The sequence below is a fragment of the Mesocricetus auratus genome, unplaced genomic scaffold (assembly GCF_017639785.1).
Source record: "Mesocricetus auratus isolate SY011 unplaced genomic scaffold, BCM_Maur_2.0 Super-Scaffold_100691, whole genome shotgun sequence".
NCBI classification, from domain to species: Eukaryota; Metazoa; Chordata; class Mammalia; order Rodentia; family Cricetidae; genus Mesocricetus; species Mesocricetus auratus.
In genome coordinates, this window is record NW_024429267.1 from 43,676,600 (window position 1) to 43,695,140 (window position 18,541).

General features: G+C 42.2%; 1 protein-coding gene and 1 long non-coding RNA gene across 6 annotated transcripts in view; one reads left to right on the plus strand and one right to left on the minus strand.

The window, feature by feature from the left end:
- Atp2c1 (ATPase secretory pathway Ca2+ transporting 1) overlaps positions 1–416 on the minus strand; it is a 90,999-nt gene extending 90,583 nt beyond the window's left edge. Inside the window, exon 1 of one of the 3 annotated variants that reach the window (XM_005074840.4) lies at positions 195–416. The gene's annotated coding sequence lies outside the window, so the exon portion shown is untranslated. The remainder of the gene's footprint in view (positions 1–194) is intronic. The other 2 variants (XM_040739893.1, XM_040739892.1) reach the window with 2 other exon arrangements.
- LOC121137520 lies at positions 416–17,615 on the plus strand. 3 transcript variants are annotated; one of them, XR_005874786.1, is made up of 6 exons: positions 416–1,183; positions 8,394–8,439; positions 8,946–9,057; positions 9,158–9,251; positions 10,787–10,968; positions 17,380–17,615. It is a non-coding gene; the product is annotated as an uncharacterized LOC121137520 (long non-coding RNA). The 3 variants fall into 3 exon arrangements; XR_005874787.1 differs by lacking the exons at positions 9,158–9,251; positions 17,380–17,615 and adding an exon at positions 17,038–17,285 and having other exon boundaries at positions 428–1,183; XR_005874785.1 differs by lacking the exon at positions 9,158–9,251 and having other exon boundaries at positions 445–1,183.
- The last annotated feature ends 926 nt before the right edge of the window (positions 17,616–18,541 follow it).

Here is an 18,541-nt window from a genome sequence, read left to right on the forward strand (position 1 = left end):
CCCGCAGCGCCAGCGCCTCACACCAGCCGGGCGGCGCCCGAGAGGCGCCCTCCCGGCAAGAAGCGTTCCCCCGGACGCCCCCTTCCCTCCCGACCGGGAAGTTTCTGGAAATAGGGGCAGGAGTGGATACCCGGAATCCTTCCCGACACCCCAGACGTCCCCCCCCCCGCCCCGTCCAGGCTGCGAGGACTCACTCGCCGGGCTGCGGGGGCGCCCCACGCGCCTCGGGCGAACGGGCGCTGCTGGCGGCGCGGACAGCGCCACACGGAGCCCAGCCGCGCGTCCCGAGGAACGGAGATCGAGCAGGACAGCGGCGGGGAGGGGAGAGGAGGAGCGGCGAAGGGCCCGTCAAGCTCGGCCCGTCGGCTCCGCGCGTCTCCGCGCACGGCCGGGCAGCTCTGCTCCCGCCTCCGCCTCCTGCGCTCCGCCCCTCCCCGCCGCCCGCCACCCGGCGCGCCCTGCACTACCCGGCCCGCCGCCCACCGAGCTTTGTCGCTACCACTTCCGCCGGGAGAGGCGCGCGCGCAGGCGCACTCCGGCTCGCTGCGCGGGGAAGCGGAAGTGCAGTGAGGCCGAGCCTGCGGGCCGTAATGGACGTTGTCCCAGGATGGAGAAGCTTTGTGGGAGAGGGCGCGGAGCCCGTGGCTCCTCCCGAGCTCTTGGGATAGGGTCGGCCCGCTTACTACACACCCTCCGGGTGCAAGGGGCGGGAGCACGCCCATCCCCCCTCTCCGCTCACACATCCCCTCGAGGCGGCCGTGGGATCGAGACTTAGGGACAGACACGGTCATGGCCGTGTCCCACAGTCGCCTGGGCAATCTAGACACAGCCCTGGAAGTCTCTCCCGTCCCGCGGCCGTCACAATCTGCTCGGACGACGCAGTGAGAAGCTGGTGTTCCTGTCAGCGGCCTTCCTCGCGTCTTACCCTCCCTTGCAAACACCGGCTCTGGCTGTTTCGCTGCTCTTGCGAGGGCCACTCCTGCCCCAAAATTCTGTCCGGGGCAGGAGTGAGCTCCGCAGCCCGTGTGTCATGAAAGGGCGAGGTTCAGAGTGACAGCTCGAGTGTATGCAACCGGAATAGCAGCTAACCCTACCATCGAAGATGAAGAACCGGTATTACCGTGGCCGCTCTCGTTTTCCAAGCCAGCCTTTCACTTAGCACCTCACACAGGCAAAGACCCTAGTAAGTGATTTTTGAAGAATAATTGCTAAGCTTGGTGAGCACAGGTAGCAAGTGAACCAATCTCTCACCTATATCCACTAGAGGGCAGAGCTACACCTGTGGCCAGGCTTGAGCCTCCTCCGAAGACCCCACCCACCCACTCAATCTGCTCCAAAGAAAAAACCCCTACATGTTACAAGAGTTTCTCTCCCATCGTTAAGTAAGCATTACAAAGTTGCTCTTTCATGTTGGGACCGGTAACATGTTTCCCACCACATGTTCAGTATAATGAACCAAGTTGTCTGTCTTCCTGTGTTAGGTGTCTGGTAAATTTAGGATCAGAAATTCGAACAGCCTTGAAATTTACACACACACACACACACACACACACACACAGCTTTTATTTTGAAAAATGACCTTTTCCCAGGCATAGTGGTTCATGGACACAAATTCAAGGCCAGGCTAATCTAGAACTCTAGAATAGCTTCTTATCTCCACTTTGGTTTGTATGCTTAACTATGTTCGCATGCCCAGTGGTATAAGCTTGTGGTTTCTATAATAAATTTGCTGTCTTATGCTCAGTTTTAAAATCGGTTTGTAACATTGATTAGTACTTGTAGGACCTTAATGATGTAACAATCATAATTTTAAAATGTAGGGTAGATTACATGATATAAACACTTGAATTCATATATGGAAAAAGTAATTTCATTGTTGTGCTGGTTCTTTGTCAGCTTGACACAGCTAGTGTCATCTGGTAAGATGGAACCTCAACTGGGAAAATGTTTCCATCAGGATGCCCTATAGGCAAGCCTGTGGGACATTTTCTTGATTCATTGGTGCGGGAGTGCCTGGGTCACTGTGGAGAATGCCACCCATGGGCAAATTGTACTGGGTTATAAAAATGGCAAGCTGAGAGAGCCATGAGAAGCAAGCCGGTAAGCAGTGTTCCTCCAGGGGCTCTACTTCAGTCTCTGCTCCAGGTTCCTGCCTTAGCTTTCCTCAGTGATAGACTGTGACCTGCAAGTGTGTGTGTTGCTTGAGATGGAACATAGGGTTGCCTGCACCGCTAGGCAAGTATCTTAGCACTAAGCTACATTTACATACCCAGACCTGAAACATTTTATCCAAAGCAACTGAACCCATAATTACCCTCAAATATTTACAGACAGTAGCTTACACTAAAGTTTTACTAAAATGTGAAAGCCGTTATCCTGTTACTAAGCCAAAAAAATTGGTTATGGATAATACTGGCAAAGAATTGTTATATATTTCATCTTTAATTCCCTGTCAGTCATCTCTCAAATGCTTAGGCTTGGAGACAGCCAAGAGCCTGGAAATAATTGGTTCAACTTTTTTTAGCTTATCCTTGAGTTTCATCCATATATCTCTACAGAATGGATTTTCTATTCTGTACCAGATCACTACCCCCAAAATTAGCCAACATCAGTAGCATCGACTTCTACTTCCTATGACTGAAAGTTAGCATTTCTTATGTATATGCATATAATTTATATATTGAAGCTTTTAGCAATAAAGCCAGAGCAGCGGGTTGCAGACTTCAGAAATGTTCTCTTCTCTCATTGCCTCCTCAGAGCATGCTGGACCCTTCTGTAAGTTGATGCATAACTATTCCCACCTCAGCAAGTGATAAAGAGACTAAAATACAGTGAACTGTAAACATAAAATGCATGTGCATATTATAAGTACTCTTTTCCCCTTATACAAGAAAATTGTGGAAGGAACTGAAAAAATAAATGAAGACAAAATATAAAGTACAAGCATTGTCACAGTGTAAGCTTGTTACATGAAAAAACAAGCAGTCTAGCTATAATGACACTGATGGCCATGTAGTATAATATGTCTAAGTTTCCTTGCAGTCAACTCTTATGGAATATTACTTTAACTATGTAAAGACATGATACATTTTTTATGTTGTGGAATATTACTGTGACTATGTAAAGTGTTTCACACTTGTTCATGCTGCATTTGTTTAATTATATAAACATGTGTTGCTTTTTTTTTTTACCTTGCCTGGCTAAGGCACCTACTTGGTCTAATAGAAAACCCTAGCAGCCAATAGCTAGTCAGTAGAGGGATAGGTGGGGCTGGCAGGCAGAGAGAACAAGTAGGAAGAGAAATCTAAGATGGAGTGAGAAGAGAATGAAAGAGAAGACAAGAGAGAATGGGGGAGAAAAAAAAAGGGAGATGCCTGGGCCAGACAGACAATCAGGCAGCCACCAACCAGACAGACATGGAGCAGGACCTACAGAAGGAAAGAAAGGTAAAAAGCCCCAGGGCAAAACATACTTGAAGAGAAACAGGTTAAGCTAAGTTATAAGAATTAGTGGGATAAGCATAAGGCAGAGCATTCCAAACTAATAATAAGTCTCCATGTCATGACTTGGGAGCTGGTTGGAGGTCAAAAGAAAGCCTGCTACAGTCAACCCCTAAAGTTCCCTTAGAAATCAACCTCCTAAAGTTTGAGTTTAAATATTTAACCTACACAATTAACTGCATCTTGTGCACAAGTGGTTACAGGAGCTGAGAATGTTCCTCAAAGTGATGGGGCACTTGGTTCAAGCTTCAGCACTAACAAGAAAAAAAGAAAGTGAAATAAGAAGAGAAAGAAACATGGTCATATGAGAGATAAGGGGATAATGGTGAGGCTTCTTTTCTTGGGGGAAATATTACAGTCGGGGAAGAATGGTCATGATGCTCCATCATTCATACTGCGCCTTATTCTACACAGGATATGAGCCACCTTGTTTTAATGTTAAATTGTGATGAAAATTGAAGATCTAGAAATATATGAAGACAAAACACATTTTATAAGTTAGCCTAGTCCAACTAATGTTTTTACCCAATAAAGGACATACAAGACAGCTGTCATTTTCATAAACCCAGTTGATAAAGGAATGTGGATTTTAAAACTAAAACTTAAGAAAAGCTATCTTTAAATATTCCTTTAATTAATGTCTTTTTTAACATCATCTAAACTAAAAAAATCAAAATTTAGTGGTTTGTCTACTTCCTAGGAAAATTAAGTGGGCAAAACTATGTGTCCTGAAGTTCACTAGTTCACCATACAATTGGTCTAAAATCTTACTGAGCACATTTTATACGTATGTATAGATGCTCATGAGTGTGTATGTGTGTTGTGTGTGTGTGTGTGTTGTGTGTGTGTGTGTGTGTGTGTGTGTGTGTGTGTGTGTGTGTGTGTAGGAGTCAACCTTGGATGCCATTCTTAGAAACACCTTGGCTACTCAGTCAACCTAGACTTACTGGCCAGAAAGCTCCTGTGTCTACCTACCTAGTCTGGAATTATAATCATATGCCACCATGCTCAGCCAGACATGGAATTCAGTAAGTTTTCACACTTTCAAAACAAGTTTATTACTGACAGCCTCAAGGTTGAACATTTTTCTAAAAGACACAAAGATACAGCCCTTTTGTAAGTTAACCTACTCCAACTACACAACAGAATTTGTCTTATACAATAAAGGGCATGTGAAGTGTTGAGTGTGAGTAAACGGGGTCACTGCAAAAGAAAGTTATATGAAATCAGTGTCCAGTAGCTGCCTACGAGGATTGCTATAAATCTGCTTGATTCCATGTTTTTGCAGTGCTACAGTGAAAGCAAGGAAGAAGCAGTTAGAGGGATCAAATATAAGTTACCTTTTAATTGCACACAGATCCCTAAGTACTATGCAAATACTGTCTCCCGCAGAATTCACAGCCTGGTGTACATTTAATGCCATTCAAAATGTGAAGCATTTGGTGAGCATGAAAGAAGACACTGGGGAACTTTAAAGTGGACTCTTACTCTTCATTTTTAAAGTTTGTGCTGAGTATTATAACTCCCCATGCTGCACATCTGAACCTAGAGTGTTGTTTGGAATTGCTACTGTGTATTGCCAGTCTTCAGGGTTGGAGATGAACATATCAACGGGTACAGTTGAGGATAAGAAAAAGTAAAACAAAATGAATGTGAGTAGCCACCCAAGATTCAACTCAAGCTCTCATTATTTTCATGTAAAATAAACACACGGTATCCCAAGTTCTGTAAACCCTAAGATTTGTTGTGAAATGTAAATGCATCCATCTAAAAAGATACCACCCTGAGAACTGGTGGGGTAGCTCAATGGTAGGCCTGAACCTAACCTGCACTAAGCCCTAACTCAATCCCTAGCCCCCAAATAAGGGAAAAGATGAAAGGAAATACCATTCTATTTCATTTTCAAACTCGCATAATTCATCTCTGTCCCTAAAACATTTAACTGTAATATATATGTGTAAATGTATATTTATATTGCAATATATTTTATATTGTAATATATACTTATGTTGTAATATTTATACAAGTCTTCATATATATGAAGATTTGCTGATTAAATGATAATCTGAAAGATTGTCATTATAAGCATTTATTATGGACTAAATAAAGGTAATCTCACCTTGGACTTTGCTACTGAGCTTTGCTATAGAGCAACAGATGGGATGGAGGAAGAATTTAGGGTTTTTTCAGATTGTAAAAATGTAGCTTTCTTCTACAAAACCACAAAGGGGCTAAGTAGGACTACTTGATCCAAAAAGGAGGAAATTGTGAATCCAAGGAGCCACTTGAACTCAGAAACTAACAAAGCTGAGATGCGCGCGTCCTTGTACATCAGAGATTTCCACTTCCCCGTGCCTTGGACTTTTATGGCATGCATACCAATGCTTCACAAACTCCAGCACAATTTTCAGCCATTATCTTAGAGATCAAGGAATATATTCTTCATTCCTGGACAATACAGTGATGAAGAGGCTGTTCAAAAGCAACAGGCTGCCAGGCATGCTGGCACACACCCCTAATCCCAACATGGGGAGGCAGAGGCAGGGGCAGGGGAATCTCTCTGCATTGGAGGTCAGCCTGATCTACACAGGGAGTGCCAGGACAACCAGAGCTGTTACACAGAAAAACTCTGTCTCCAAAACACAAAAACAAAACGCAACAAACAAAAACCCCACAAGCAAAAGGCCTTAGAGGACCCAAAGACATTTACTAGTCATTGGTGAGTATCTTCTACCTGAAGCTTTGCTGGTAGCTTTGTTGTTGGATATTTGTTCATTATGTGAAGGTTCGTTGCTGTGATTGACGTAATAAAAAGCTGAATGGCCAATAGCTGGGCAGGAGGTATAGGCAGGATTTCCAGATGAAGGAATCTGGGTATGCAGGAGATGCCAGGAGACAAGGAAAGGAAGTCGGAGGTGTAAGATGGAAGAAAGGTAATGCCATGTGCTGGAATGCAGATTAATATAAATGGGTTAATTTAAGTTGTAAGAGCTAAGATACAGGCTGAGCTTTCATAAGAAGTAAGCAGTCTCCATGTCATTACTTGTGAAATATCTAGCTACATAGCTTGGTTGTCATAAATGAGAGTTTGGTATCATGTTTGTATGCCAATTCAAATGCTTGCTCATTGTCATATGGGAAATGTTTCAATCCCTTTATCCTGCTGTGCTCTGGTCTGGGAGAGCTTTGGGAAAGGTTTTATTTCCTCATACTTTCAAAATGGTACATTTTATACTTCAAAGTTTTCTACTCCAACTAGAAGTCAGTATATTTTTTTCCTCTGCCTAAGCTTGCCCTGTGTCCTTCCATGCCCCCTGCAGAAATCATTTTTCTCTACTGTGTTTCCTATTGTGAAAATAAATGAGAAAAGGAGCCATTATGATAATAAAGTAGAGGGGAGATACTCAGGATGGAAAATAGCCCAAGGCTTAAGAGAATTCTAAAGTCTAGCCCAACTCAGTCATGCAAGCATACTGTTATAGCCATCAAAGAGATGGTCTACATGATAGTTGGTTTAGAAGGAGGAATTTGGCAATGTGGCGTGGAAGGAAGCGGGGAGGAACACAAATCCAAACTCGACAAGGAAAAGTTTGTGCACTGCAAGCAAATTGTCAAGACCTTTATGCTAGAAAGTTCTCTAATACAAACAAAAATTTTGGAAAACCAGAAGCCTTTACAATATGTCTTCAGATAACTTTGGTTTTGGTTTTTGGTTATAAGAGGAAATGCCTGAACATGCCCTATATTGGAAGATATTAAAAAATAATTTAATGTTACCAAATATTCTCTATTAAGGTGAAATGGGGAATCTAGGAACAAGCTGAAGTATGCATTTGGGATTTCATCTGGCCCATTTCAAACAGGCAGACACAAAACTTTTCCATGAAACTGGTACATCAACCACTGGGATCATTGGTGCTGGAAATGGGGAGCGTTCCTATCTAAAAGAGTTTCACAACAAAACATGGCAATAATGCCCTTTGGAGGGTGGGGAGAAAAGAGATCTCAGTGTTGTATTGCAACTGGTAAAGTGCACAGCATGAACATTATGAATGACCCTCAAATGCCCACTGTGCCCTTCCAGGTCTCCTAGTGCGGTCCTGCTACCAGCAGCATCAGTGCTGCCTCTGAATTCTACAGAAATGCACATCCTCACATCCTCCTGGGACCAACTAAAACAGAAAGTCTCAGGTGGAGGGGGGGGCTGAACCAGACTTCCTAACGATGTGAATGCTTGAGGGCTCTACAACCATCTTAATGTCCCTCTTTCCACACACCTCCAGTGACAAGCCAACAGCAAGGGTACAAAGTAGTGACAGGAAGAATCCAGTTCTCTTAATATGTGGCTCGTATTTCTCTGTAATACGAGAAATGATGCATTACATTTTCTGCTGCTTGTAACTAAAAGCATCCAAATTGGTGGATTAAATAAAAAAAGACATTTAGATAAGGAGATTAAAATTTAGTCAATTATTCCTATAAAATTTAAGGAGTTTAATGCAGCATGGCATGTGACAAAGACAAATGACAAAATGTCATGCTTGAGGCATTGTTGATGGGAGGCTACAGAGTAAGATGTAAGACTGAACCAAGGGTATGTTTTTTCAGGCCCCTTTTAGCAAGTACAGTAAAAACTTGGCTCTTAGCTTCAGTGTTTCTGTGGACAAGTCATTCTTAGTTCTATTTAGGCATGTTTGAAAATCATACAACTGTATCTCATCCTTGAAAAAGAAGGGACATTTAGACATTTTGTTTCTTATGTAGCTGTGTGCCCTGGTGACTGGTTTTTCTTTCAGGCTGAGGCTCAAACTCAGGGCCTCATACATGCTAAGCAAGCATTTCAACACCACACTGAACTCCTAACCCAGGTTTTTTTTTCTTTTTATTAACTAGTCACTATAATGGCAGATTCTGCAACAGAATTGAAAAATGATGTTGAGTAAGTACCTCCTTATTATAAACCTTACCTCATCTTTCTTCAAACAAACTTAAAGATAGTTAACTGTATAGGATTCAAACATCAACTGGTTTTTATTATCTAATTTAGAGCAGGTAAAAACCTAGTGCACTTAGGGGTTTTAGAAAGCCTATATGTGCCAGGTAGTGGTGGTGCCTGCCTTTCACCCCAGCACTCAGGAGGCGGAGAAAGATGGATCACTGTGAGTTCGAAACCAGTTGGCCTACAGAGTGAGTTCCTGGGCAGCCAGGGCTACACAAAGAAACACTGGAGAGAGAGAGAGAGAGAGAGAGAGAGAGAGAGAGAGAGAGAGAGAGAGGGAGGGAGGGAGGGAGGGAGGGAGGGAGGGAGGGAGGGAGGGAGGGAGGGAGGGAGGGAGGGAGGGAGGGAGGGAGGGAGGGAGGGAGGGAGGGAAGGAGATCCTACCTACATTGTTTATTGTTCCATAGTAAAATGATCAAAGAAGGTTTTATTTGTTTGTTTAACAGGCTAACAGGAAGGAGTACTTCAGATTGAACCTAAAGCCTCGTACATGTAAAGTAAATAATTTACCACTGAGCTACACCCCCAAATTGAGGAAAATACAAATGTGCTAGAAAGGTAAAAATGTCAACATTGCCCATTTTGATTAAAGCTTTTAACTTTAGGAAAATACAAATCAATTTCTACTGAACAACCCGACTTGTTTATTGCTTTTCAGTACAGACAAAGCAACTCTTTGAGGTAATTAGACTCAGTCATCACAACCCACAGTTCCCTTGCTGCTTCGGACTGATTAACGTTGTGGCCAACAGGTGACAGAATCTCCTTGCACAGTGGTTTCTTCATGTCCAGTAAAAAGTTGGATGTCCATCTTTGATTCCCTGCACGTACCCACAGTGCACTGCTAGGGAGTACACGAGGCGCTACCCAGCTTATTGAATTTCCCCTCGGCTCACTATCTTATTTTACTCGTGTCCTGCCATATTCATTTCATTATGGACTCATACAACCTTGAGAGGGACTAATTCCCGAATCTAGGCCATTTGTCCTGAAGCTCCCTTGATGACAGTGAAGACTATATTATTTAATTATATAGTCATTGTCTTTCTTTATTGTTCTTGGTTATTGGGCAGTGACATTCCTGAGCTATAGTCTACTTGTTTGTTTTTATTTAACCTTCAAATATCATTACTGGGGTATTCATGCTCCAAGCAGAAGCTTTTCAAATATCCCATGGATTTATCTTCTCTGAGTTGGAGAGGGCTGCTAAAATAAGAGTGTAATCTTAAGAATAAATAAGCAGAGATAAGTATTTTAGAGAGATTGATCATTCAGTGGGAAATTGAGACATGTTCATTAACATGCTCTATTGAAAAGAATCAACAAAATACATATTAAACATATGTCTAGGATCTAAAAGCCACTTGGCAGTATCAGGAGCACTGATTTTACCTTTCCAGTTAAATTGTTGTTCTGAGTCTTTAAAATCCTATTTTCATATGAAGCAAAGCGGGGGCCAGGGAAATTTATTTTTTTAATATTAAGACTTCATGGTGGCTTAAGTTTGGATCATATAGAGGACAACTACTAGATCCTCTTGATGTCCCATAATTTAAACCCACAAAGAAAAGTCTCAGTTGCCCAATCAGTTTAATCAGTAAACATCTATCAAAGAAAGAAGCAAATAGTCATGAATATGTATATTAGAGGCTTAGAGCAAAGAAACTACCTAATCATTTCTTGCATTAGTAAGTATTATGTAATGCTAGGCATGGGGCTGCTGTCGTTGAAAATGGTCAATTAAGAACTTTCCAAGCTGTAAGTCCTCATTACTGCTCCCCTGGCATTAACAATGATACTACATCTTCCTAAGTGGCACCCGGGCTGTTCTTGCAAAGGCATGGCAACCCCTATCAGCTCTGATTCTAAGAAATATGCATCATCAACTGACCTCCATCAGTAGTTCCCAAAGTGGGGTCCCTGCCACCTGGGAACTTGTTAAGAAGGCAAATTCTTGGGCTTCATCCAGCCCTACTGAATTAGTAACTCTGGAGGTGAAGTCCGGTAGTCTATGTTTTAATTAGTCCCTTGAGTGATTCCAATGCATGGCTGAGTTTGAGCACTGATTTGCAAGAAGCATAAAGCATTCATCTAAAAACTATTTTGATCTTGATAAATGGTCTTTAATTCTAAAGAACACGGAGAGTGCACATCAGCATTTAAAACGGTCAACACCATCATTAAATCATGTAAGGCATGATGCCTATTGGCTTTAAGCCAGGTACCTAAAAACATGAGGGGAAAGAGCACTGCAATCACAAAAGGATCATATCTCTCTCTTTTGTAGGCATCTCTGCATATCACGCCGGCCGTACTTCCGGTGATAAAGACAACAAATAGAGAGCAGCACCACATAAGAACTGGAGTTGCAATGGCAGCTGTGAAACCAGCCTTTGTTTCCTGATTCTAGGCAGGCCCTTTGGAACAATGCCTCTTTGACCAGGGTTATCAGGCTTTCTAGCCAGACAAGTAAGATAAAGAGATTTCTTTTCCCTGCAAAGTAAATAGAAAATGCCATTCTCTCGAAAAGTGATCCTCCTCAGAGAAATAGTTTTATTAAAAAAATATATAAAATATAAAAAAGTTTTAGTCATGTAACAACTAAGAATCTATAATGATTTTTAAGACATTTTATGTAAATTTTGTACTGGAGACAGAGCAAGAGGGAAGGTTTCACACTTGTGAAACAGCATACATATACCTATATATGCATAACATAGAGATATTATTTACACTATTTGGTGTCTTTGGAAATTTTTATTTTACATTTTTCTGGTGCCCTTGGAGGCCAGAAGAGAGCATTGAATCCCCTGAAACTAGAATTACAGGTGGCCGTGAGCCACCATAACAGTACTAGAAATCGAACCCAGGTCCTTTGGAAGACTAGTCAGAGCTCTTAACTGAAGGGGGATGTCCTTCTGTATATATGTTTCTCTTTTTTATTATTTTTTATTATTTATTTTTAAGTTTAAATTTAGATAAGAAACAAGGTTGCTTCACAAGTCAGTTCCAGGTCCCTCTCCGTTTCCCTCCCCTCCTCCCGCGCCCTCCCCCCAACCCCCCCAATATCCCCTCATTTCCCCAGGGAGGGTGAGGCCCGCCAATATGTTTCTCTTATTGTTTGATAAATAAAACACTGATTGGGCAGTAGCCAGGCAGGGATACCAGACAAGAATTCTGGGGAGAGGATGAGGAGAGTGAGCTGCCAGAGAGAAGCCAAGTAGCTGCCAAAGTAGTAACAGGTCTGGGTGCTCTCCAGTAAGCCAAGACCACGTGGAGAAATACATTGATTAATAGAAATGGGTTAATCATTAATCTAGCCAGTAAGAAGCCTGGGTCATCAGCCAAACAGTTTATAATTACTGTAAGCCTCTGAGTGTTTCTTTAGGACTAAAGGGCCGAGGGACCAGGCAGAACAGAAACTTGGGTTTACACTTAACCATTGGGCCATGTCTCCAGCCCCCTGTTCAATCATTTAAATTTTTTTATGGACTGGAGAGATGGCTCAATAGTTAAGAAAGCATGTCACTCTTCTAGAGGGCATCCACATAAGGTGGCTCACAACCACCTGTAACTTTAGCTTGAGGGGACTCTGACATGTAATTTTAAAAAGAGCAATATGTTGCTCTGCAGAGGACCCAAGTTCAGTTTCCAACACTCACATCAAGTGACTCAAAGTCACCTGTGGCCCAGTTCTAGGAATCTGACTCATCTAGCCTCTGTTGGCATCTACATTCAACTGGAATGCACATGCGTACACATGCGCACACGCGGGCACACACACACGGTGGGGGACTTTAAAATTGTAATATTTGATATACAAGTGTTTCTACAGTTGGTTTTGTTTTCTGAGATTTTTTACTTATAAACCAAGGCCTAGTAAAGCAATAAATATTGTTAACACAAATGATGACACAAACACAATTAGAAGTGCTGCTTACATTTTAAAACAGTTATTCACAGACACAATAAAGGTAGAAAATTCAAGTGTTTCTGCTAAGAAGAGGACTCATGGAAAAGTTGGGTCTCAGAAAACATGAGCAATGAACACAGCAAGAAAAGCAAACATAAAGGTGACTTTTTACAGGATATTGGGCAAGTTACAGTAACTATGTTATAACAGCAAATAACAGATGGGTTTGCAAAAGCTTGATTACTTCTTAATGAATTTTTAAAGACTTCCTTTAGTGCAGTTACAATTTTTCTACTACGTGGTCTTTAACAGCAATAACATGCTCTTACCCACCATGTGTTAATTCTCCTCCTTGAAAGAATAGTAAATAGTGTGTTTAATATTAAATAAGCTAACATAGGAGTTTGAGACCTATTTATATTTGCAAACAATCTCTTTGCAAATAAAAATCCCTTTTCAGAGATAAATGAGGACAGAGATGAAAACTTTTGAGACTTGCCAGCCCTAGAACATCTCCTATTTATATTACTCTATTTACAAATTACACCAGGAAAAAAAGGCCTCCACTCTGTGAGGTGATTACTGTAATTGCTCATAGACCATCTTTTTGAGGCATCTATGAGATTGACTAATGTATATTACAGGATAAGACGCTTTTTAAATTCTGTGCCCCATCCAGGGCAGGTTTTCTTGGAAGCCAATAGAAGCTAGACTTCAGGAAACCTTAATCACAAAAGTCCATTTAAAAAATAAACTCTAGCATGATCTCACAGTCTCGAATTTTAGTAAAATTTGCAGATTATTAGAATTTTAATTGACTTTGGAGCACTGGTTCTGCTGGATTTTCTCCATCCTGTGCCGCATAAGTGATCAAGGGTATATTCTAGATCTGATTCAAAGGGGTGTGAATTGGGGAAAGCTCCATTAGGAGAAAGGGCCTAGTGAAAGAAAGGCCTCTGACGTCATGCCCTCAAAGGGGTTCTTCCAGACCATAACCCCTCTGCCTCTCTGCTTCCCAGACACAATTAAGTGGATGCTTTCCTTTGCCCAGGCTCCCACCATGGTGTGTTGCCTTGCCACCAGCCCCCAAAATGAGTGAACTAACTATGGACTAAAATCTTACCAGATAGTTATTAATCCTTAGACTGGAGGGGACTATAACAGCTACAAACTGTGGATAGAAGTATTCAGTGGTCCATTAGACTCAGGAAAACTAATCCTTGATACATGAGCTTTTCACCTGAGGTCTTTATTAGACATAGTTCTATTTCCTCTTTTTTCTGGAGGATTTTCATTCTACCCAAACCTCCAAAGTCATTAGATTCTGTCTTCCTCTGTCTTAGACATAAGAGCGACATTGCTCACTCTATAGACTTTTTACAACTAGACAAAAAAAAAAACCCTGGCTTTTCATCTTCTTACTGCCCACTGATCTAGAATCTTAGGGCTAGAATGGGCCAAATAAGTCACTCAGCATTGTCTTTGATGGTCAGAAACCATTGCTCCAGAAGTCCTCAAAGAGGAGCATGTAACCATATGTCCTGTAAACGGTAGTTCACTCCTTCCTCTCTCATTCAACTTTACTATTATATCACAACCTTCCCTGCAATTCTTCCCACGAGTCATGCTTAATTTTCTCTGCAACCTCTGAAATACATCCCAAGCTTTCTTCAAAAATTAGCCCTGTGAATCTTATGAAACACATACACAAGCACAATAGAGAGCAGTCACATCCTATCTCTTTTTCATAGAGCCTAACAGCCAGGACTCTTAAGCACTTCCGTCTCGGGGTAGAATTCATGACACCCATTTCCCCCATTCATTTATTTTCATCAACCTGTATTCAGTGCCCCACATCTGGCAGGCTCGTCTCTAATTGTCTGGGCCCTATTGGTGTTAAATAGCTCCACAGATGGATGGAATGGTTCAGGACAAAGAAGAATTACAAAGTTTCTTTGGAGCATTTATTAGACATAGGACTGAGGTGGGAAACCTGCCTGGGGCCTGGAGATACAGCTCAGGGTAAGAGCACTTGCTCAGCAAGGAAAGCTGCTTGTCCTGGGGGAGTTAATGGGTAATGATTTGGAGAGAGAGTAGTTGTTAACTAGAGGAGGATAGTGAGGTAACAAGTAGGAAAAAAAGCAGGGCGTTGGTGATGCACACCTTTAATCCCAGCACTCTGTGAGTTTGATGCCAGCCTGGTCTACAAGAGCTAGTTCCAGGACAGCCTCCAAAGCCACAGAGAAACCCTGTCTCAGGAAAAAAAAGTGGAGGGACGACCCTGGCCAGGAAGTAAGAAGGAAATGGGTTAAGAAGATGGGAGCACTATAGGTACAGAGGGAGGCAAAGTCAACATGTAGTGAGAAAGGACATCAGTGCCAAGCCAAATAAAGCCCTTTGTGACAGGGTGACAGGGAGCTCCTTCCTTATTCCCAAAGCAAGTGAAAGCCATTGAAAGATCACAAACAAGGGCCTGGGAGGTCTGTCTTTGAAAGAGTCTGTCTCCAGTGGAAACTCAGGAGGCTCTTCTATGTCTCAGACAAGAAGTAATGATGGCCCGTGGGCTAAGGTTCTGGAAGAGAGAAGACTGGCAGCCAAATAGAAGCTTGAAAGGACATGGTGACAGTGTAGATGCTGACTGAGGAAACATAAAGTGCCTAGCCGAATAACAGGATGGATGAATGGTGCCGCTTCCCTAGGATAGGTGTGTGAGGAAGGCAGATTATAAGCTGGGGGATGGTGACTCAGAAGCCATTAATCTTTCTGCACCCTCTCAATTATAGGCTATCAGGATGTTGTAACCTTTTTTTCCTTGTCTACAAATACAGCATTCTCTCCCTCCCATCAGTTAGAGGAACTGTGTAATTGCCATGATAAAATGGTTCCACTTTTAATGTCATATTTAATAGACAGAAATATTAAAGTGCAGCTTTGTCTTATCACAGCATTTCAGTTCTATGCTACCTACATAGATTTACACAAATTCCTACACAAGAGTGGTATAAAATCTCTGCCTTCTATTTTATATTCCACACAGATAATCTTTTACTCCTACAACCAAGTCACTAAATCATGCTCTTCTCAAACCGACCACAAGGATGCTGGCCACTTTCTAGCTCCATCAGATGTCACTTAACTATGAACAACATTCCAGTATTTCATAATACATGCACTCACTCACACACACACACACCCCTGAATGCATATACATCCACATGCCTGCATGCATACACACTCACACTTACATGCATGCACATACACACACATACTTGCACTCACACATGCACACACACACACGCCTGCAGAGAAGCATGATCACACACATAGCAGACATATCCCAGAGCTTTGTGGAGCTAAGTGAATACTCTGCCACTGCACTTCCAGCTCTCATGACTTCCTTTTCACATTCTCACTTATTTTGAGTGTTTGTGTATGTGTAAATGTAATTGTATATGCATGTATATATGTATATGTGTACATACACAAGCCTCAATTCTTTTCTTCTATCATGTGAGTCTCAGGGATCGAACTCAGGTCACCAGGCTTGGCTGCAAGTGCTTTCACCAGTTAAACCATCTCACCAGCCCCATCATGAAATAAAAACAAAACCCCACAACTTTGAAAAACTTTGCTGTAATCTCATGCTAACCATTTACCCTAAGGAGCTAAAACTCTTCACATTTCTTAGAACATGCCATATTGGAATGTGTGTCATTTTACCTAGGGAGGCCAAGACTGTATCAGCAACTCCCTAAACCTTATCCAGAATACTGAGCCTCAACATGGATTTATTTGAGAAGGGGAATTAGAGTGCCCTCTGGTTTTAAAGTGTTATTTAGGTCAGAGATAAGAGCCAAACTTTTTCAAGTTCAAGTTCAAGTTAGAAGTTGTTTGCTCTGCACTTCCTGTTTACTCAGATAATATTAGATCCTTCTGGAGTCTTTGATGGAATTGAAGACTAAATAGTTATAGTTGCAGTTTTCCTTAGAAGGTAAATTGGGTACTGATGGGGGATGCCCTTCTGTATGCTGTTAATATATGTTTCTCTTATTGGTTAATGACTAAAACTCTGATTGGCCAGTGCCAGGCAGAGAGTATAGATGGGGCAATGAGACGAGGAGAAGTTTGGGGAGAGGAAGGCAGAGATGAGCTGCCAGAGAGTCACCATGTACCCACCAGGAAGGTCGAATGCCTGGGCATTCTCTGGTAAGCCAAGACCGTGTGGAATACTTAGATTAATACAAATGGGTTAATAATTAAGAGAAAGCTAGCCAATAAGAAGCCTAAGCTATCAACCAAACCAATTATAATTAATATTAGCCTCTGTGTGTTTACTTGGGACTAAATGACTGTTGGGACCATGCAGAACAGAAACTTCATCTATAAGGTACAGAGCTTTGGACTCATCAAACTAGAATAAATAATGGAGTGTTTTCTCCAAATATGCCTAATATAAATGGACTGGATATTGTAAATATAATTCTTACCTGATAATTGTTCTTACTGTTTATAGTTTATTTTGTTAGAGTTAAAATGTCTCCTTTTTATATAGACAAAAGGGGGAAATGCTGTGGAATTATCTTTTTGCACACTGTGAATATGTGTCTCTCTGTTTGGTTTAATAGCTAGGCAGGAGTTTCCGGTCAGAGAGAATGCTGGGAAGAAGAAGGCGAAGACAAAAGGAGACACAGAAGCAGCAGCAGGGCACTACAAAATAAAGCTAATACAGTCACGAGGCAGACAAATGGGTTAACATATAAGAGCTAGTTAGAAACAAACCTAAGCTATCAGTCAAGCTTTCAGAATTAACAAGTCCTCATGTCATGATTTGGGAGCTGGGCAGGAGGGACGGGAAAATCCATCTAAGAGAGAGCAAGGGTCTGTTAGCCCTGACCATCTCAAATTCCAGTCCGTTAAATAAGTCAACCTGTGTTTTCTGCTCCCTCATCTTATCTTCCCTTTGCCAGGGATCGGTAGAAGGAGAGATGATGCAAGTTGATGAGGCTGCTTGGGAAGCATAAGTTGAAGGCCAACTCTCTAAGGCAGGCTCTTCTCTGCCTCGCCTTGTGTCATCATTGTCCCCATCATTTGCTCTGAATGACAGCATCCTGCCCCTGTGAAGTACCTGGCCCCACAACTTCTCCAATAGTGGTGAAGTACCCTTCATTCATTCAGCTACATAAATGTGTCTCATTTGTGCCAAGTATGTGTTTGGGACTGGTGCTGAAACAACAAGTGTAAAGAATCATGTTCCTTCATTGAGGCGAAGTAAGACTTCATAGGGAAAAAATTCTGAATGCTATGAAGAATGAAGATTACAGTAGTAAGAGTGGATATGGGGCACAAACTGGAAGGCTATTATTGCAATAATCCAATGAGGAGATGATGGTAGGAGGATTGTGGCAAATTTAATAATTATTTGAAAATTGGCTAGCATGTTAATGACCACCTTGAAAACTTCCTGGTGGCCATGAATACAGACATCTGAGGACAAGCAGTGCTGCTTGACTGTCTGCCTCTGCTTCTTGCTGGCATGCCCACCTATTACTGCTGTTGCCATCAAACGCTGGACTCTTCAGTCTCCCAACAAGGACTGAAAATGACTGACTCTCTAGGAACCTTCTAGGACTTCAGTACCAGGATGGGGCTGCTAAAGGATTAGGTTTTATGGACTGAATAGCTATGTGGTTCTTAGCTTCTAGTTTGTCGATGGCCATTGTTATATTATCCAGTGTGATAGTTTGGATATAATTGGCCCCCATAAACTCATAGGAAATGGCACTATTATGAGGTGTAGCATTGTTGAACTAGATATGGCCTTATTTGAGGAAGTCTGTCACTGTGGGGGCGGGCTTTGAGGTCTCATATATTCTCAAGTCACACCCAGTGTCTCAGTCCACGTCTGTTGCCTTCTGATCAAGATGTAGCCAGCACCATACCTGCCTGCACACCACCATGCTCCCTGCCACCCTTAAAAGCAAGCAGTGCAGAGCTCTAGATTCCCCCATAGGCCACTCCAGGCAGAAGCCAAGGAATAGCTTACCAAGCCCTGTGTGAAATCCTGTCTCTATAACACCAGGTACAAGGGGAAGAACATCAAGGAGACATTTCAAAGCATCTGTGGGTACA